Raw genomic sequence first — 22,114 nt, 5'->3', positions numbered from 1 at the left:
TGGTCAGAGTCTGAAGCTATTTTATTATGATGCTGCAAGGCGAGCAATCATTTAATTCCTGGGCTTTTGCCCTGTACTCAGAAGGAACATCAAAGCAAGCCTAATGCCATTTGAAATATCATAATCTAAACTAGAAGATTTAAAATTATGCCCAAGTCAACCTCATATGCCAAGAAGATAGGGAGAAAGTGTGATTTAATCAGCTGCCAGATTTTTAAAACATTTGTTCAACATTTCTTTTCTCCTAATCAAATTTACCAGTAGCAGGGGAATTAAAATAAAAACTGTCTGTACAGATATATATCTCACTTATCCATATTTTCCAGAAAAAGGATACTGATAGGAGAGATTTTGTGAAAACTCAGAAGAATATTAAGAGCATTAAAAAACCCAAACCCAAACAAAACAACCCTACCATCATTATGCAGGTACTGAGGTACCAACATCACTGTGTGAGCCAAATGGTTTTGTTGGCACATAGCCATATCAGAGCTCCTCCCAGAGGAGAGGGCATCCTGACTTAGGAAGTAGTTCAGGGAAAGTCAGCCTTGTTTATGCTGCTTCTGCCTTGCTTTGAGAGAAACTGTGGTGCACCATTAGGACCATCAGCAGGGGAGGAGCTTTGTGCCTTCTTCCTACCATGAGTAGACAGATGTGTCTCTTTTGTTCAGTCACTTTCCTCAGTCTGTCATTTTTCCCAGGGACCATGACCATTTGCAGTAGCCTGACATGAAGGTCACACAAGGAAATAGAGCTGTGCATTTGAATTTTGTTTTTAATTGGGTCTCATTAGGAACTGCAGAAGGCTTTTTTTTTTTTTTTTTTTTTTTTTTTTTTTTTTTTTTTTTTTGCCTGTTAAGTTCTGGTGGATGAAATCATCCCAATTGAAGCTACATACACAAAACTTGAGTTTGATACTCAGGAACAGGCACTGGGGGAGCCTTCAGCTCTATGGTGCTGTTGGAAAAGTCATGTGCAAGCTGGGCAGCACTACTTCTAACTCCTAGCTGCCCTTTCAGTCCTGGGATAAACACAGGAGGGAAGAAACACAAAGACTCCTCACTGCATTCTTAAAATCCGTAGACTCACTGTATGATAATGCAGAGAGAGGGCAAGATTGACAAGCATGTTTTCAGACAGGAAGCAATGCAGACTTCAAAGAGCCTACAATATTTTTTAATTAATAAGGGATCAGTAGGAGCCAATTAAATCATGGCCATTCCCAATAGAGAAGATTGCTTTGCTCTTTTTCCTGTGTTGCTGCATGGTAGAGTCTTAAATTTGCCAGTTCCTCTGAAAAAAAAGTGCTCTGCGCCTTTACAAATTACTTTGCTTTTCACCATCATAATTAAATGACAGTTAAGAAGCAGAGGAAACATTTTATTTTTCAAAGTTTAAGCTTTAACTGTCTGGGAAAAGTTTTCATCATCGGGCTTTATAAGGGTGCAGGGAGCTAACACTTTAAAACATATTTTGCTCACTACCCATAAATATATAGTCTAGCTTATTGACACTCAAAAACTTGATGCCTTTCTCATGTCATATTCAGAAGACAGGCAGTTTAGGAAAAAAATAATCTGTGCAGCTCCAGGTTATGTAGTCTGCTCCAGCATATCAATACCCCTGAAACAGTAAGCTATAATATATTCTATCAGTCAAATCAGTCCCCCACTTTTCCCAGGCAGAGGTAAACCTTACCTGAATTCCTAAAAAGGAGAACTTTCCCTCCTGCTTCCTTCAAATCAACAAATTCAGCCAATTCATTTTAATTGCCTTGGAGTGACCAGCTGTGAATCTCAATGCTGAAGTTAGACTGTTCTTCATTTCTGGAGTTACATTTTGGTGCCACTCTAATTCTGTGCCAGAAGGGCTGTTACTGACACTGCTTCCAACCCCATCTTTCAGCCTGGGAGCTTAGGAAGTACACTTCTTTCCTCTACACTTTTATTTTTGCCACTCCTGCATCGTTTCTGCCTTCTTATCATATTCTCCCGTTCTCTGGAGAAAGCAATGCTTTAGCACTCCAGTTCACGCTAATACATAATAGAAGAAAAATCACACTGCTCTCTCTCCCAGGCTTTTGTTGACATACTTCTGGGTTCACCACTCCTCCTGGTCAGCCAAAAAATTTGTGTGTTGCCAGGCTTGTGTTCTTACTTATAATTCAGGGATCTTTCATTTGTAAACATGGGTTTCACGTGAGTCCTGTCTATTTCTCAGCATTTGTAAAGTCATGAACTCCTCTGCATCAGCGAAGTGACTGCTGAGACAAAAAAAAATTACAATCGTAATCTGCAATGTGCATTAGAAAGGGATTTACAAAAAAGAGGAGAGTTTTAGATTCCATGCTCATTTTGCCTTGTTTTGCCTCAGAAACTGCCATCTGACAAAATCAGCAGTGATGGCTGCTGACTTCATTACGTATCTGCTAGTTCCAGAGATACTTGCTGAGAATGTCCCTGGCTTTAATTGCCATCTTGATTTACATAATTTTGCTCCTTTACCACCTTTACATATACTAATTAGCAGGCTTGGCCTACACTTTTTTATTTTCCTGGTTTACCTAAGAAGGTGGACGTACTACATGGGAACAATTGTTTTTTCTGGTGCCCCATTCCGTTAGGGCACAGGGCATCATCATGTGTGTGGGCATGGTAGAAAGCTGACTCATATGCTGCAGCCTTTCTATTCCTCATTTGTCTTCCCTCAGGAAGCCCTAGTAACTTCACATGATTTCTTATCTTCTATTCTTAGGCTCCTTTCTGTGAGGAAAGCCATCAGTATCAAGAAGCAGGTATCTCCTGAATTACCTAATAACCACAATTGTCCCATTTCTTTGCTGTTTCAGTAACAGAAAGGTGGTAGAGAGGAAAGGGAACTATGCCAGCTTGAGTAATATTCACAGCAAATGTCTTTTAAAAAAAGTACTAAAGTCTGCTGACTGCGGAATTTTTTTTTAAAGCCTGCTGTCAGGTTGGCAGTGGAAAAAGTCCTTCTCACTCTCTCAGATGCACACTCACAGCCCCAAAGGATGAGGTGACTAAGCTGTATGTGCTTTACCACTTTAGGCCTCCGCTTTTGGATCTTGACTTTACCAGAATCATTTATAGATGGAAAATTAATCACTTTATTGCAAAAAAAAAATTAGTATCAATGAGATTTGAAAAGGATGACAGAGTGAAAGTCTAAACCTCCTGAAAGACCCCTGGGCATTCTTGAGGTAGATTTTCTACCTTGTTTTCTTTACATTTCTTAAGTGCTTAGCATTTCACATATGAGATTTCCATGTCTTTTGATTGGGAAACACTAGACAATTTTTTTTTTTTTACTTTTAATTGTCTTTCTTGGTCTCGAACAGACTTGATTATATGAACTCTGCAACAAGCTGGCCTGGCTGCTGAAGTGTGGACCACTTTGATGGTAGTGACAACAACTTGGTGGAGGGTTTTAATAATTGTAATACAAAATAACATAAAGCAATCAGTGCAATTTCCCACCGTTAGTTTTGTACTCTGCTTTTTGAATCTACTTCTTAGGAAAATAAAAAAGCTCTTTGTGATAGGGATTATCTCCATTATATGGCTTAGTAGTGAAGTAGTTAACCATGTTGATTTCTACAGTGCTATATTTAAGTTTCAGAGTTAACAGCCCTCTGAAACAAATAGAGCTGATTATTCTTTTTAGAACAAATTTTTCTTGTTCTGCAGACTGAGGTATTGTCTACATTAAGAACATTTGCACCATTATAACTACTCTAATTTTAGTCACATCAATCCCACTCCTTGATGTAGACGAATTATATGTAACCACATCAGATCAAGCATTATTTTATGGCTGTGCAGTCTGCTCATATTAGGCATTTTCAACAAAGAACAATTGAGTTCCATTAGTGCAAGGTTCCCCAGATGGGGAAAGATGATATTAATCACTTTGCACTATCTTTACACACACACACAAAAAAAAAAAAAAAAAAAAGAAAGAAAGAAGAAGAAAAAAAATTAAAATATTTTCTAAAGAAAGGGAAGTAATAATTTTAAGAAAACCAAAACCCCATAAAACTCTGTACCTGTCTGGGGCAGCCCCAGCCCAAGACTCTGAGGAGAGTAAGTTCCTTCTGCAAAGGGCTCTATGTTTAATAGATGTGGGTGCATGGTCAGAGGCTGAGGAGACCAACTTTCAGAGCAGACTACTGATACATCTAAAAATGCAAACCACTGCCTTCCACATCACCAGCCTCATGCTAAAGAGGCTTATGTTCCCCTGAGAAGGAACAGATATTTTCTGTTTGCATACTACCTAACACAGGAGGGTCAGCTACCACAATATAAATATTTAATCCTAATAACTAGGGAGGCAATATCAAGGGGATATGTTAACATGATGCCTCTCCAAAGCTTGTAGTGAATAAGCAACCACTCCTTTTTAAGAGGTAGCAGAATAGGAGTCGGACTTTCAAGATACAGAATCAAAAGTTGACCAAAGCCTGAATTTCCATGCCCATTTATGCTGTAGCTGAAGAGCCCATGTTTTTAGCATAAGGCATAACATGCAGCAATTTTGCCAATGTAAAGAGTCAGACAATGAAAGAGGGGCTGGCAGCGACAGAAATGGGGGTTTGCCTCTCTCTCCTTCCCCTTTCCCTCCCTGGAACACAACATATTTTTATCAGGAACAAAAATAAATAAATCCTTGGTTGTCTTGCTGTGCCCAATTAGTATTCCATCCATGAACTGCCCCATCAGGGAAAAATGCCTCCCTCACACACGTGTTCAGGATAGCACTGATGGATCTGAGGGCCTCTCCAAACACAGTGACCATCTGCTAGGCAAAACATAGGGGTCTGACAAGCAGGAGCCATTCAGCCCTGTTGTTGGGCCACATTATTACATATTTGACAAGGGTAATGAGAGGCTGTCATTAACCTTACATGACAGTCTCCACAATGACACACACTAAAGCAAGAACAAAGAGCAGAACTCAGTAAAAAGGCACCTACTTCTCATTTAACCCCGAAATTGTCAGACACCATTATTGCTAATGGAGGCTGGTGGTCCTGGGGTTAATTTCCATCTCTGTGCTCTGCTTGTTCTCTTTTTGAAATGTACTCCTCATATGGTTAAGGAAGCAGTTTTATCAAGGCTATTGGGAAGGCAATGCATTATTTATCATAACACACTGAGATGTAAGAACAGAGAGGGTCTCCTGGAGGAATGAACAAACACATATTTCATGAACCCTTCTGATGGTCTGAAAAAAAAACCATTTCTGAGTTCAGTCTCTGATATTTAAGGTTATCGTTGCCTAAGTGTGACATTTCTCTCATCTGCATTTCCTGCCAGGTTTCTGTCAAGCTTGAAATCACAAGACTGCTTTTCCTGGTGACCTTGTCACAGTCACCTGGCTTTATAATCACAGGGAAATCCCATAGAGAAAGTTAATCGGTCGCCTGACTTTTAGTCGAACAACAGATGTAGGGTGAAACAGCATTTACAATTTCAGGAAATAAAAGGTCATCTGAATATAAAATCTCTGTCTCAGGTGCGATGATATGAATTACAGTCCTCCAGCAAGTTATGAAGATCTCGTAATAGAACTGCTTACCACCTCAGCAAGCCAAGGAATAAATCTATTTCCACGGTGACCTGTGGGCTTCACCTAGGACAGGGGGCTCTGGGAATGAATGCAAGCACTTGTTCGGATGCTTTGCCATATTAAGGACAAATTATAGAAGTGAAAGTGAAGATTATGTCTCACTGCAGGAGACTCAGAGCTGGTACAGCTGGGCGTTAGCTCACAGGAGTCACAAGGTTTGGGAACAGCTCGAGCCAATGAGAAAATAGGACATCAGGTGGCGGGTAGCTGCAGTACGAGGATGCTCAGAGCCATCGGGGGGAGGGGATGCCATCTCTGTGGAGAAGCTCTCTATAAATAGCATACAAAAAGCAAATCACTTTCTTTCCACACAAAGAAGTAAATGCAGCAGCATGAAGCTATCCTTCCAGAGGCACTGGCTGGGAGGCTGAGAAAGAAGCTGTATGAACAAAAGATTAATACTTTTGTAGAAAAAGTGGAAGGTAAAAACTGTCATTAGGAGACAAACTATCCGAGAAGTGAGTCCAAGCAAGACTGTATTTTATTAGAAAAAGTAAAATATGTTGTACAAGCACATTTCAGATTGTTGATTGCTTTTCCAAATTTATTGTGGTGTTCCTTTACCGAGCTGGATGCCAATGTCATGTGCTACCTTTTCTGCTCTCTCACTGGAGAATGTTCTCTTCCCAAGCCACCCACAGAGGATTCTGATGTAAAATTAAATAAGCCTTGTTACCATTGAATCAAACTTCTTTTGTTATGTAGCTATCTGGAGTTCATTTTCCATTAGCAGCTGCATGATCAAACAGTTGTTTTACAACTATTCTCAAAGAGCTCCTGAAAGGAACGCAGAACACACACGAAACTGCGCTCTGCTTTGAAATTGTAAAAATGCCAGCCAAACATTTTTCTTCTTTTACCCAGCCTGGTATGCAGCTACAGCTACTGGCATTCAAGGAGCAGTGGAAATACTGAGTCCCACTTGTCCCATCTCTTTATCATGGGATAAGTCTAACCAGCTAGTGCTCCTCCCCAAGAGACCTACTTTCTCAGCTAGCACAGGACTCCATTCATTAATTTCCTCAGTAAATGTGCATGTCGAACCACTAAGGATGACTGAAGCATTTGTGCTGCAGTACCATCAATATATGGATTGTGCACTGTTCTTTGTCTTTCCATCTCTCTCCTTCCCTGCCTCCAGCCCTTACCTACCTCCATCCATTCCCTCTCATTATTTTCTTAATCCCTAGCCTAAAAAAATTCTTGGCTTTAGCTCAAGACAGAGTAATATGGAAGTCTACCTTCATCATCTGAGTTTTAATAGACTGGTATGATCTCTAATAATAATTGTAAAACAGTATGTTTTAGAATCCACTGATGGCAGCCTTATCAAGTGTGACTGCTCGTCTCTAGCACATACAACGAGAATGAAGCCAAATTACACCTGAGCAGAATTTGTTAAGCTAAGGCTGGTTGAGACACTCACTTCTTCTTAGTTCAAACTCTGGTCATATGCCTATGAACAATGGGACATGGCAGTGGCTTGAAAGACAGTAATTTCTTGCTAGCTTTTCTGAATATTTTATGTGCTAACCTTATGGTAGGCAAAAATGATTTACGAATGTAGAAATATCATTACTCCAAAGGAAATCTTCAAATGGAGTATATGCATAATATTCTAGTGGCTTTTATTTCTGTGGAGAATTTGAGGAGTCTGTGTTATCAAGATCCCTCAGGACAACAAAAAAAGATTTGATATGTCTTTCCTTAAAGGGAATTTTAAAAGGGTTCTTTAAGTCTAATTAGCAAATCTACTTGGGAATTCTCAGAAATAGTATTCTGTACTCATAAATGAAAAATACAGTACAATTTTCAAACAAAACAAAACAAGGTTGATTTCCTGTTTCAAGAACAAAATTCAGACTTTACGAAAGACCAGATTTGATGGCTCCATATTAACATACAGTGAGTTCCCTCAACACGTCCAACATTTAACCTTTCATGAAAAGGTCACCACAGTTACCTATAAGAACTATTTCCTTATGAATGCAATTACTTATGGGCTATTCTCCTTGTGAGGCTATATAAAACTATTACATTTTCATTTAATATGATAGCTGGCAATTAAATGTTCATACTATTAATTGCCAGCACTGCTCTTCTTTTTTTTTTTTTTGAAGCTGAGACTGGTTGCTTTTTCACTCCAATATTTTGTCAGTTACCCTATTTTGTATAACTTTTCAAAAGATACATATACTGGATAATGTTCTTCCTGTGTTATGATATTAAAGAAAGAGAGATCATCATTATATAAATGGTAAAACTGCACTGCTCTGCAGTCACTTAACATTTTCTAAAAGCTACAATCAGCTTTCTACAAAGTCAGGGAAATTATCATAGAATCATTGAACAGTTTGGGTTAGAAGGGATATTAAAGATCTGCTACAGGCAGAGACACTAGACCAGGTTGCTCAATAATGTCCAAAACAAAATGAGGAATACTAATGGAAAACAAATGAGGAATACTAATAGCATGTAACTCTGTTGTATTTTGTATATTGTGTAGTTCACCACATATGAAATAGATGTGAATGAAGATTTACATTATAACCCTTTCTTGCAGTTTTCGAAGAAAGAAAAAAGGCAAAAAGGAGGGAAAAGAAGATACAATTATCAATGTGAACAGAAACATCTGCTATCCCAGAAAAAAAGGAATTTGCAATGTTTGGAATATGGAACCATATAAAAGGGTTCATATTTTTATCAGGAGAGAGTTCATTCTACATCCATGGCATATCCTGGTGAGTTGTGCAAGTATGATGTTCTGCCTTTAAATTAGCTGCAAACACTATCACATGAATCAGACTAAACTACATTTAATCAGATGCCTGATGAATTATGAATGGGTCTACCAAGCAATTGGACCATTAAGCATTAGATGAGACATAACTGCCACAGATGCTTCACCTAGGGTAAACTCAAGTATTTGTACTCCAACTTTCTAAAAGCTGACAGACTTAACAACCAAAATTTGTTGATGGCTCAAGAGGCTCCAGGACTGGGAACTTGCTTGCATAAAGTTAAGAGAGGAATTGCAGGGTTGCAATATGTAAAAAGAAAAAAAACAAAGCCATATATGAAGAAATACACATTTTTTATCACCTCTGACAAAAATAATTTGACCACAATCTGAGTACAGAGTTGCAATGAAATAAATGAAGAAGGTAGTGAGCTAGAAGTTGCCTCTCTGAGGAAATGGCAGACAGCTTGGACTTACACTGTATTTCCATATAAAATCATGAAAATTACAATCCATTCTGAGCCAGGAATTCTAAGAAAAGACAATAAAACAGCACTGGGATCCTGCCAGGCACTATTAAAAGATTAGCAAAATAACTGCCACCAAAATCATGATTTTCGCTTTCAAAACGGTAGGCAGCATTGCGGATTTCCAAGGTCAGAGGTAAAATGACTGATTGACAATGAAAAATTCTGACGTTCACTGTGGTGAACAATGACTGCATTGAGAAAAAAATGGTCTCACCATCCTGGTGTCAGGGCACAGTTTCATGAAACGGTAGTGCAAGCAGTCCAGAGTTTAGGCTGTGTTCCTGTTATTCCTGTCCTGATTCATGAAGGACTATTAGCTTTTTATAGCAAGTAGCTATTGGCAGTGTTCCTGATGCACCCAGTTTCTCAGTCTGTGTTGCTGGAGGGAACACAGCCATGCACAAGACCTAAGTACACCAAGTGAGGCAAGTCAGCTTGGCAGACCCATTTGCTTATTATGGTCCTCATATATAAGGTTCAGATTTAAATACAAAATAACCAGATGCTGTAGGAGCGCCTGAATTCAAGGATGTGAAGAGGAAAAAGTAGGAAGGAGCCCCAGCAATTAGGTGGGTAGAAGCAATTGACTAGAAAGGAGCTCTGTCTTATAATTCATGAATTCTTTGTGCTAGTGATAGATATTTGCCCTGGAGGACGAACTTACTGGAGGCTTTTTTTAAATATCCTATCAGTGCAACTGTCCTGTTTCCCTCAAGCTATACTGAAAGCCCTAGAGGAAACATCACATCCCCCCTTCGCTCTTCCTGTGTCTCATCACATGTCCCCTTGATAGCCCACGGTGATTGGTTTCCTTCCCACACAGAGGTCTACAACAGTATGCTCCCTTTCCAAACACTTGTGTTTGCAACAGTGCTCCGCATTTTCTCTCAGCATAGTCATGTGTGTTCTGCCTCTTCTCATCCTCAGGACATCTCCCTCCAGCTGTACCTTTTCACCATGCATCAAGGTGGAGGAAGATTTTTGTGCCAGCAGCATCTCAGACAGCAGGAGTTTCTGACAATCCTTGGCTCATTGCTGTGCTGAGGTCAAGGGTAACAAATTGCTTCTCTTGAGGAGCTACGGCTCTAGCCCAGTAGCAGTCCACAAGGACACTGATGCTCCCTGCTCTTTGTGTTGGGAACTCTGTGTGATGCAGGAATACCTGCAGGAGTGCAAGCCTTCATGGAATTCTCCTGCTCTGGGAAGAAAATCAACAACCTGATTGTTAGAGACTGAAATATTACAGTTTATGACAAACATTTTCGTTAAGGACTTTTTTACAAAAGCTGCAGAGAAGGCTACTGGACCCTGACTGAGGCCTTACACCACTCACTGATGAAGATAAGATAAAGTAACAACTCAGGGCTGGGGACATTCACAAAGCACACGCTTAACACCTCCAAGGGGGAGACCACAGCCCCAGGGCTATCAGCTGCCAGGCTCACACAGACCCCCTGCACCAAAGGGTGGGGGGAGGAGAGGCTTTGGGTGTCCTGGAAAAGCCTGTGGTCAGAGGTGCAGAGACTGCCCATCCTCCACGGTGCAGAGGAGCCCAGCTGAGGGCTCCTCACCGGGGGGGAGAAGCTTATCCACAGCAGAAGGGGGTGACATGGCCCATCACAGGGGCCCCCCTCAAAGGGGTGCCCAGACCCTGCCCCAGAGCACCAGAGGTGATGCAACAGACCCTCAGTGTTGCAGGGGACAGTGTCAAGCTGGCCCCTGCAAGGGGAGACACTTGGGCGTTCCCACCTGGCCCAAAGTGTGCATTAATCCACGGGATTCTGCACCCTCTGGCGTGTGGCACCGTGTGGCAGCGTGGCCACGGCGGCGATGGGGGACCCTCACCACCAGCAGAGCAGATGGAGGGGAGCAACGAGACATCATTGGGACCCTCGGATGGGTGATATGGTTCCACCTAACCCCTGTCACCTCTCCCTGTCCCCCCAACCCCCCACGCACACTTCTTTTTCATTTCTTATTTCTTTTTTCTCTCTTCCCTTCTCTTTGCCTCTTTTACTATTAAATAAAATACATCAATTTTTGGCACCAACATCTAACCTCATTTGGTTTTAATCTCACTTTTGGGAATATTTTGAACCTTTTAAGTTCTTTCCAGTTTACACACAGAGACTTAGCTTTCTTTGCTTTTCTGGGTTTAAACTGGATTGTAATACTGATCTACTGAGTTCTGTGGACATTTCATAGGAAACATGCCTGCTGGAATAAAGGTTTTAGGACATTGTGATCTATTAATAAATCAAAACTGGTGGTCTCTATTACAACTAAAGTATACAGCTGGAAACTACCACAAAGAGAAAAACACTCAAGAATCAAATAAGGCCCAATAAAATGCTCTATGAATATCTATGCTGTACGTACAGGAAACAAATATGTTCAAACCATCATGGCTCAGAAGACACCTGTAACCTCCTCCACCAGGGTACCATGGAACTAGATAGCTTGTGCCCTGAGTTTTTTTTCCTTTCTAAGAACATTAAAATGCTACAAGGAGTCATTTAGTTGACAATAAATGATGGGACTCCCAAAGGTGGGTAAGCATCATTTTCTGCTCATGCTCGTGTTTCTGAAGCAGGTCACTGTCCTCTCCACATGGACAACTCTGCAGTCCTTTAGGGAGTCACAGGTTGTGCTGGGATGAGTTTCTTTTGTCATGAAATTAAGAGAAATACAAAACACACCCTGCCCTTTCTAGTAATAAAGACCAAATTATTGCAGTGGTCAAAGAGGAAGATACCTCTCTCCCACTTGTTTCAGTCACTAACATATCCTTTCATTGTCAGGCAGGTATCTCATTTCTGTCCTGGACACCTACTTGTACTGTACTTTCATAAGTACTGATACTTTATTGATGGTGTTTATGCATCTTCCTACTCTGGACCTTCTCCCAAGAGACTACCAGGGCCCATCTAATTAGTGACACACCATAGCTGAACAAATTTGTGACTTTGTTAGTAAAGTATTATTTATGTCCTGAGGAAGACATGAATGGCTGTGTTGTGTTTCCTGTCCAGTCACAAAGAGCAAAGTAACTCTGTACCATCCCAAATCATCTGCACGAGCTGCTAAATCTAGTCTCTCAAACCTAATGCCAATTTGTGTGCTGAAATAGTGAGTTATCAGCAGTTCTATTGCTTTGAACAAGAGAGCCAGTGTGCTACCCCTACTCTGCCACTGTTTCATAAAAGACTGTCACAATCAAGCAAACGAAGCCTGACCTCTTTCCCAAGAGCCATCTGATACTGCAAAATAAATGCTGGGACCACAAAGGATCTTAAGAGTTTTCAGGAATTTCTTTTGTCTCAGACTTCTCAATTCAGTGCCCTTCCTTCCCTCATCACCTTGACAGAGAAATCATTCAGAGGATGATTGCTCAAACTGTTACAAGGACAGAGGCACCAAAACCAGAATTTGGGTGAGACTGAGTGCTGACACTAAATAATGGCTCTCCTGACAGGCTCTGCTCAGCTTCACCTTCTGTCATGGGAGGCCTGTAGATTTGACTTTGACTATTTCAGATCTGCCTCTGTGCGTGCTCCACAGCCTTCACAGCCTCCAAAGACGTGGAAGGCTCAGTCCCAGAAGAGTCAGAAAGTTGGCCTACTGCTCCCCAGACTACCCTTCCCAGGGACTCAATCAGCACCAGCTTTCAGGGTCCAAATGTTTACCCACAGATGGGTTCTGCATAGCAAAGAGTTACCTCTGGGTTCTTTTAAGAAGTGGTCCAAGAGGGTAACATGTGTCTGTTTAAAGAGCCATGGGGTTCGAAGTCTGACTTGCCACAGGCAAAAGCAGATTTCAACCTTGTCGGTCCAAGGGAGCAGGACCCATTTCTCAGAAGTTTTCCCAAACTTTGCAGCAGTGAAAGGCAGGAAAGCACTTACCAAAGTCACCTTGTTTAAGCTCTGCCTCCATTCAGCAGCAAATGCAAAATGTACTGCACCATGCTCTGGCAAGACAAACCCCCTAAGATCTACACATATATATGAGTTTGCTTCAAACTGGCTTCTTGGATTGCAGGTAGAAACTTTTGCTCATGGGAAAAAACAATGGCAATATTTCTTTTTAGCAAGTAAACAAATTCTTAGCACACACAGGAAAGTCTGGTACCTTCATTCACCTTTTATACTATGTTTGAATGTTCCTTTCTGCCAGTAAAACACTGTAAAGAGAAGATGGTTGTAATCAGATCATTGGCTAAAACAACTGATCAATAGCAACTGCATATGCTGCAAAGAGCCTTTAATGGCTCTTAATCCCCATTAGGCTGATCTGGAGGAAGTTGAAGGGGAAACTGCATCACATTTCAACCATTTATAGCAGCATCCTGGTACTTGAGCAGCTTTCAGGGAATGGGAGCATTTGTTCTGAGGTGCTCTGGGACAGTCATCAATAGGGTAGGAAACTATTGCATCATTATTATTCAGGAAATGCTTTGGGGACTCTCCAGGGAATTGACTCCAAGGATTATAATTTTTTGACAGGAGCCTATGTGGGGTCAACCAGCAAAGAAGTACCATGTGAAAATTTTCTACCATCGGTAATAAAACATATTTTGGGATGTATTTGACACCAGTTACAAAATCAAAAAGGCTAGTTTTGGTAATGTAAGCCACCATACTGTCTTTAGGAACATCTTCCAAACCAACATTATTTATCTTCCTGATATGTTACCATGCAGCCACATAATGACAGAAGTTTCAATATATTCTTGGTTTGCTCCCTCACTAAACCAAATAAAGAGTCCACACCACACTCTGCAATACACCCATAGATGGCTTGAGAACATTTTCTTGTGTCTCCCATGTCACTCCTCTGTGCTGAAACAATTCTACATATATGCCTTTTCAGCCTACACATTTTGTTTCGCAAAGAAAAAAGACCAACTCTAAGAATAAGGACCTAAAACATGTACCACCTATTCCATAGCTACTAGACATTATCACAGGATTCAACAGGAATTTGTAAAGAATTCAGTGTTTAGTTTACCTGGTGATGTATCTTTCTCTTACTGACTCTGAGAAACATAAGGCCTTTGAAAATCAAATTAAGTTGCAAGCTGCTTAACCTGAGTAGCGTCCTGTGGACAACAGCCCTTGGGAATGATCAGTTTGGATTCCAGTTGCATTCATGGTAAGCAGGGAGAGCTAGTTAAGCTTGTCAGGGCTGTGGCTGAGATATAAAGTTAAAGAAACTGTGCTCCACAGGTCAGGGATCTGTGCATCTCTTTCCCCTGTGCATACTTGGTATGTATTGAAAGAAATTCAGTGAAGCCTATTTCACTGATGAGATCTAGAGCTGTACTAACTGCAGTTTCTCTTTACCAAGAGAATTTTTAGCAGTAAGTGGACTCTTGGAACGTCTGTGAGTCTGGGATAAATCTAGTGTTAAATGATGTCTTTTATAAAATGGCACCAATGGCTGCAGGTATGTTGAGTATTGCTTTAAAATGCCAGCATTGAAATAGCAGCCAACTCTTGTGTTCTCAGAGGTCCTAATTTTTGCTCTTCTTCAGTGTGTCTAGAAGTGTGCAGGAAACCAAGAGGCAGCTCTGCCTCAGTGCAACTCTGCTGTCACTACTGCAGGAAAACACAGCTCAGTGAGCTTACCTAACTATCATCTAACCTCAAGAGGCCTCAGCACTTTCTTGTGAATTGATTTTTGCAGCTGGAAGGATATTTCCCCTTCGCAACTCCAACCACCTCAGAGATATCATCAGACAAGTATCAGCTTTGAGAAGAACATATGTACTTCTTGCTTCTTTAACAATTCATAGAAGAGGGCCTAAAACCAGAGAGGATAGGCAGTTCTGTTCTTAATTTTAGGCGCAGAGATGTTAAGTCAGTCTGTAGTATCAAGGGATTAGTATGGTCTCTGAGTGAAATTTGGCTATCATGTCATGTTTTCCAGAGCAATTACACAAATGTGGTGCTTTAAAAAAAAAGGGACCCCAGAGAACCATCCACTGCTCTAGAGCAACTCTTGGGAAGTCATCCAGTTATTCCTCTGCATTTTCAATTGAAGGCTCCTATCAAAGCCTTATGAAGTCAGCGGAAAAGATTTTCAGTGGAAGCTGTCTATAAAATAGGTGAGAGGAACCTCTTTGATGAGCAGACTGGGTTTCTTTGCCTTTCTTTGCCTTCATCCTGCAAAATCAGAGGTTCAGAAACTGAGGATCTCAGTGCTCCTAATGCTTATACTGGCAGTTTTACCCAAAAGACTAAATATAGAATTTTATTAAACTGAGCCTTATTCCTAAGGCTTCTTGTGTGTCATTTATGCTTCTGGTGGCTAAATAACAGCTGCAGTAATATGAAGAGATTACAGAAAAGCACCAGCCACTGGAACCAAAGAGGTTGTCCCATGGTGCTTTTGTGCAGCTTGTTTCATATCTGCCTCGTGAAGTCCTTTGCCTTCCTAAAATAATATGTAATTAACATTCAAGACATATGCTTTCTACTAGAAAATGGGAATAAAGCATAACAGAATTTTTTAAGAATGCTGATTTTTTTTAGTTGTGTTCTATTTTGAATCTTCAAAATGACATCTGCTTTGTGAAAGACTTAGGAATCTGGAAGGAGGTTTGCAGAGGAGAATGAAATCATATCTCTGATCCTTCTGTATTCTATCAGCTTCAAAAGAAATACTTGTACTTGCCTTCCTGCAAAAATCAGTACAATGCCAACTCACTTTTTGACGGTTTTATATAACACCCTGCACTGTGGAAATATTTTGAAAAGTTTATTTTGGTGTTGTATTTCAATTAGGATAATCAAGACATTTAGGCATTTTAATAAACATGACTGACTAAAACCACACATCTGTCAGAAAACACCAGTGATCCACAGTATTATCTGCAGCTTTATATATCAGGAGTTGAAATAGCTGATAGAGAAATTCCCTAAAGATTAAAAAAAAATTGCCTTTTTAGCTAGATTATGTATTTCCAATTGTTCAAGCTCTTCATGTGAGGGACAGAAAACCCTCCTTATCTGTGTGGAGATCTTAAGAGGCTTTGTTTAAATTACATCCTCTGCAGTAAGTGTGTATAGAAGAGATGGCTGGGGTCTGTGACAGTGTAAGGATGTATGAAGACCCAAACTTTAATCTTCTAGGCTCATCTTGAGCTCCTTAGGGTAAGATCTGGTTCTCAAATCTAGGCTGCAGGGATGCCTGGGGCTCTTCAGAGGCTGAGACCAGGGAGATGAGCTACCTGCCCACAGGTGTTGGGCACTGGTGAACATCTGTGTGGCATCAGAGGTGAGGAAAGAGGTCTCCTGGATCTTATTTGAGTTGTCACAAAGCCCCAACCCTACCTCGATGGTATGACCAAAGCTGGTGATTCATGGCATCCCACAGCAGCACTGAGGGAAGTGGGGAAGCAATGGGCCACAGAGCTACCTTTGCTGACAAGACCTCATGTCCAGGGAGTTTTGACACTTACTGGGGCTTGGATGTGGGACACTGTGGAGGCTTATCTAGCCCTCATGCTAGAAGTCCCACTGCTCTTCTACATGGGCACCTATAGCACTGCCAGAATCATGCCAAGAGTGATTATGGGGCTCTGGAATGAGGGTCAAGGACGTGGACATCCATTGGTGTCTCCTTGGACCTGCTAGAGAAGGGGAACTCAGGGAAGATTAGATGGATTCCACAATTCTGTGCATTAACAAATGTTTGCATAGCTGGGGTTGAAAATAGGGATTTGAATTCTAGGACCCTGGTATTTTCTTTGAAGATCAAGAACTGACAGGAAAAGACAGGACACCTGACCAGGTAGGGAGTCTTTGCAAACAAGCTGGTCAATCTGGTGAGAAGAGCTTTAAACTTGGAGAGATGAAGGTCATTATGTCATTGTCCCCTGGTTTGATAAGCAAAGAGTGCAGAGAGATGTGGAAAGGGGAGACTTTTAATCATCAAAACAGGGCAGAAGGGAGTCCACCCCAAGTACATGGCACACAGGGAAGGAAGTACCTACAGGATACAGAGGAAATTCTCTTAGCATTTTGGAGGAAATTGGCATGACTGAGTGCCCCTCTGAAGTGCCTGTACACTAACATATGCAGGATGGGGAGCAAACAGGAAGATTAAGAGGTCTGTCTGCAGGTGTAGGATTTGCAGGGTTATACAGATCTCACTGGAATCATGGAGAGATGTGGTGAGACAGCTCATGACTGGAACAATGCAGTGGCTCTTTGGGAAGGACGTGCCAGGATGGTGAAGAGTGGAGTTGTTTTGTACATGACAGAGGAACAGGGATCCATGAAACTCTGCCTTAGGATGGGTGAGGAGCTAGCTGAGACCTTATGGATCTAAATTAGAAGGCAAAACAACATGAGCAACCTTGTCATGGCTGTTTGTGACAGAACCAAGATCAGTAAGAAGTATTATGTGAGTCTTCTTGAGAAAAGTGTTTCACATTTGCAAGCCCTGGTCCTCATGGGAGAATAACCAACTCAGTATCTTCCAGAGGGGTAATACAGCAGGGGAGAAGCAATCTAAAATGTTTCAATTATGGTGAGTGAAAGGAGTAAATAAGACAAAGCCAGGCTCTTCTCAGTGATAGCCAGTGAAAAGATAAGAGGCAACAAGCACAAATTTAAATATAGAAAGTAAAGTTGTTCTTTGCTACAAGAGTGGTCAAAAAGTAGCACAGGTTGCCCATGTAAGTTTTGAAGTCTTCATCCTTGGAGTTATCCAAAATTTGATCTAGCTGACCCTGCTTCAGGCAGGGGGCTGGATTAGAAAGTCCCCAGAGGTGCTATCTGACCTAATTGATAGTGTGATCCTCTGGGTCATTAGTGTGGGGGTCAGTGGGCAATTTTTGTCTTTTGGGAGGAAATGTCACGGGGACTGGCGCTTTACCATGGTCACACTGAAACTGACAGACCCAGGAGCTTCTCTAGGATCTCAGTTCTGTGTGCATATCCTGGCACTGGCTTGGGTTAGGGAGGGCTCCTGCATCCTTCTCCTTGATTTCTGCTGGAAGGGAGCCACACTGCAGCACAGCCAGGGTTCTGTGAAGTAAATTCTCCTTTGTGCACTAATGATCTCATTTTCCTTCTAAATCAGGAAGGTTTTTAGGGAATCTTGCTTTTCTTACTCAGTCCAATATAAATTCCTTGAAATTCCCAGCTGGAGGGACAGAAAGAGAAAATTCCTATGCAGCTCTGTTTCATCCCAGAGAGGATTTGACAAGGCTGAGAGTCTAAGATGAGTCCAACACAGACAGAAGAGCACCAGTCTGAAGTACACACAGCAACCAGAAAGCTGACAAGCTGTTGCATTTTGTAGCAGATGCAGCTCTAACAGGGTATGTGGCTTCATTCCTAGACATAATGAGTTGCAAACGCACACTGGGAATGCTGTTTTTGTTCAAAAAATATCTCCTCAGTTAATATACAATATGTGCACTGGATGAATGTGTGCTTCTATTCCCATAAAGCAGTGAGAGATCACAGAGAGGGGCTGTCACACTTTACTGGGCTGATACTGATTATTTTGGCTGTTCATATTGTTGCTCTCTATTCCTCTTCTGAAAAATATAGTTAAAAAGTTAATGCTCGGAAATCAAATTAAAGGATGTCTCTTCTGCCTCAAGAAGTACAGTTCCAGGTGGTTCAAACGGATGGATATATTCTGCCTGAAGTTCAAGCTGGTGGAATGTCTTCACACTTTCTGTGCAAAAGTCTGAAGATTAAGTCATGCATGCACCAAAATGCAGATGAGTTGTTGTACAGATCAGATCAGATCAGTCTCTTCTGTGTACTCGAGCAAGGAAGCAGAAAGCAGAGAGAACAGTGACCACACATATTGGGAGCTCCAGAATGGATTAAATGTCATCAAAAGGGTGCAAAGAGAGAAAAATTCTTCCTTCAAGACAACACAAAGGCAAGAATGGACGATCAGGTACCAAACAGGTAAACAGATAAGGCAAATTCACTAACTAAACATGAACATGATACCAGGGCAAATAAACAGCACACTGAGGAATATATCCAAGCACGGATGTAATTCTGTCAACTTCATTTTACATCATTAACATATGAATGACAAGCTTCACAAGCATCAAAGACAAGATGTTCAAAGTAAATTAAGTATCTGATATGGAATATGATGAAATAGAAGGAAGAATTGCTACCAGAAACAATGTTGGTTGAGAAGAATTTCTGAGACATTAAGCATGTACACACTGGGTTCAATGTCAAAGAGGTAAAAATAGCAGACTGGCAAGTTAAGAAAAATTACCTCTTTTTTTTTCTTTCAGTTTGAGGGTCCAAGAAGTTCACGTGCTAAGCAGCAATGCCCACTACACTACAAGCCTGTCCTCAGCTGCAACCTCCATCTCAATGAATAGGAAAATAATTTGAGGCAGTAGCAGTATAGGGAGACAAGGCTGTGATCGTAAACTTGTTTTCAGTGTTGCCATTAGTGTTCAGATACTGAATTTTTTATTAGCTTTTGTAAGCTAGTAATGACAGAATTAGGCTTGCAGTCTTTGACATACTATGTCATTTTTCTGCTGCCACAACAAATTGCAGAATCATGTGCCTGTTGAAGGTGCTGAAAGGATCAAAGTGGGTGCGACTTCCTTGTCAGAAGCAACTTTTAAAATCAGCTTCTTAAGGACATTCCTCCTACTGTGCCCTTTATTTCAACTATATTTTGCATTTAATTCTGCCAGCTGGCCCATTTAGGAGCTTGCTAGTGGACTCTGAATCAGATTAAGTGGTCTATCCAGCATAAATGAGGAAGATGGAAGAGGAACAAACTAGGTAAACATTTAAATTCATGATCTAGGGCTACTAAAAGACACTGATAGCTCAATGTATGAAAACAACTGCATTTTTCTACCTAAAGTTTTTGCTGATTCTGAGAGAGGGAAAGGAATAAAGTGATTTCATTAGAGAACTTTTTTTTTTTTTTAACTTGGAAAACTGTTATTAAGAAGATGAAAAAAGAAAACAACTGCACTACTGGGAAGTTTACAAGGTGAAGAACTCAGAATTATGCAATGCCTCAAACCATATGAACACATAATCTACAGCATGCACAGGCACATATACGTTATCAGAGTGTATTTAGTTGCATGACTTTATATGACAAATACAGTGTATCGTGTTCATCTGCAGTACTGCCGTGTGCAATTTACTGGACAGATCATGTCCTAAGGATGAATCAAAGTGAAGTGGACAGTTATGTGAAGGACTCCTATCTCTGGCTGGTTTCTGAGAACGGGATATACTACATGAAACAGGATGAAAATTTCCAGAAGAGAAGCAATTTTCGTGATTAAGTCCCTGTACTATCATCCTGATCTCTGATTTTTTTTCTCTGTTTAAATCGTAGTTTTTCTGTGTGATACTGATCATAGCATTTGTGCAAACTCTATCTCTGTGATCACTACTGTTTCATTTTCTGAGTGCCCAGTCTGAAACAGCTGGAGTATTGAACTCATAATTGCAAAAGTTTGATATGAACTGTGCTCTGAACACATAAAAGGCAGCAGAATGCACAGAAAAAACTAGGCTCTATTCTTGAGAACTAGCCTCTAAAAATGAACTGATATAGGGCGATTTTGGCTTTCGTGTCAGTGACTTTGTTCCCAATTCGTAAACCTGAGACACCATCCTATGACGTGTATATAAATGGATGTGGTATATAAATGAAGTCATTAATACCTACAAAGAGGACACAGATGTCTGAATCAGATTAAAGACCGGGAAAAAGGAATGCATTTGTGCTCAGTGCACCTTTTGGATATTAAGTATTAAATGACATATGGGACCACTCATAAAAGAATGAACAAAAACTGTTGTGGGTCATGTTGATTAAAGTCTCTATTGCAGTGCATGTACACAGTTGGCAGATACAAGACAGTAGGGTACTTTAACTGGGTATTTCCTGTCTGTCAAGCTTCACCAGTCTTTCCAGGTAAGATTTTGTATTTTGTTTAGAGATATTTATATACTTGTAAATTTCTGAAATTTCTACATGGGCAGTTAAGAGCCAGTGATATCAATCCCCATTACATTGATAAGGAACTGATCTAGGCTATGTGAATCTAGATAGAGGAAAAAGATCTAAATAATTTAGAAAACTCTAATTTTTTTGGCAGTTAATAAAATTCAAAGATTACCCGGGTTAAGGAAACAATGAGAGAAGATTTTTTTTTTTAGATTCTCAAATGTCAGCTACAGAAAACATGCCCTGGGCATGCATAGTTTTGTAGGAGACTATGATATTCTTTTTTCATGGTACCATTGTTAGGTCTTTCATATCTGAAGAAATGCTAGTCACAAACACAAGGGTTTGAACCATTGTATAGTTCAGACAATGTATTCCGAAGAAGAAAAGGGCTCCAGCTGATATTATTCATCTGCTCTGCTCTATTTGCTTCCCCCTGAAGTCAAGTCAGAACTTATTTTCAAAGCCTTCAATAGCCTACAACAAAATTTGTTCTTAAAACAAGTCTCATTTTTGGGTGCCCTTGGCCACTTTTGCATTTTCTTGTGAGAAATGACACGTTCATATGCATGGCAACAGAGGCTCAGCAGATACAGATCTGAAATGCATGTCCCTTCAGAAGATATGCAAAATTCTCTATTTTTTATGAACTACCTAAACTTGGTGTATCTGCATGTCTGCTGCATCATTACCATTTTTGTTAAAAGCAAATGTGTTTGAAAGTCTGTAGCTAAAGTGCACCATGGGATAAAATGTGGACTTTGGGAATGGCATGATAATCACACAGCAACAAACTGAATATCAGAGTGATGAGCACTGTTTCAATACATCAGGACTGAAGAAATCAGGCAAAAATGAGATGGGCTATTTCACCCCACCTGAGAGCACTCAGAACAAATCTACTTATGTTTGACCCTTGGGTAATATCACAGTAGCTAGGGAAAGGCATCTGAGCTGTGATATAAATAAATAAACTGTGAACAAGATCTATTTTTCTCCAACTGAAAAATAACTCGCATCAAAAGGGCAACAAATCTCTGTTTCAGAGTTTCTTATAGTCCTTGCTGTTAGACTAAACCCCATATTTGATTAACAGAAAATAAATAAATAAATAAATCAGCATTCTTGATATGACTGTTATTTTTCTCCCTTTTTTGTTTTTTTTTTTGGACTCATTTATATATTTACACCTGATTATTTTCTTTAC

At 40.5% G+C, this 22,114-nt stretch overlaps 1 long non-coding RNA gene across 2 annotated transcripts in view; it reads right to left on the bottom strand.

The window, feature by feature from the left end:
- Positions 1-22,114, bottom strand: part of LOC121668535 — a 124,450-nt gene that overhangs the window by 35,116 nt on the left and 67,220 nt on the right. The gene's annotated exons all lie outside the window — the stretch shown is intronic.

The sequence above is a fragment of the Corvus kubaryi genome, unplaced genomic scaffold (genome assembly GCF_017639235.1).
Source record: "Corvus kubaryi isolate FWS band 111438036 unplaced genomic scaffold, C.kubaryi_AGA036_p1.0 37385, whole genome shotgun sequence".
NCBI classification, from domain to species: domain Eukaryota; kingdom Metazoa; phylum Chordata; class Aves; order Passeriformes; family Corvidae; genus Corvus; species Corvus kubaryi.
This window is presented reverse-complemented; position numbering and strand designations above follow the sequence as displayed.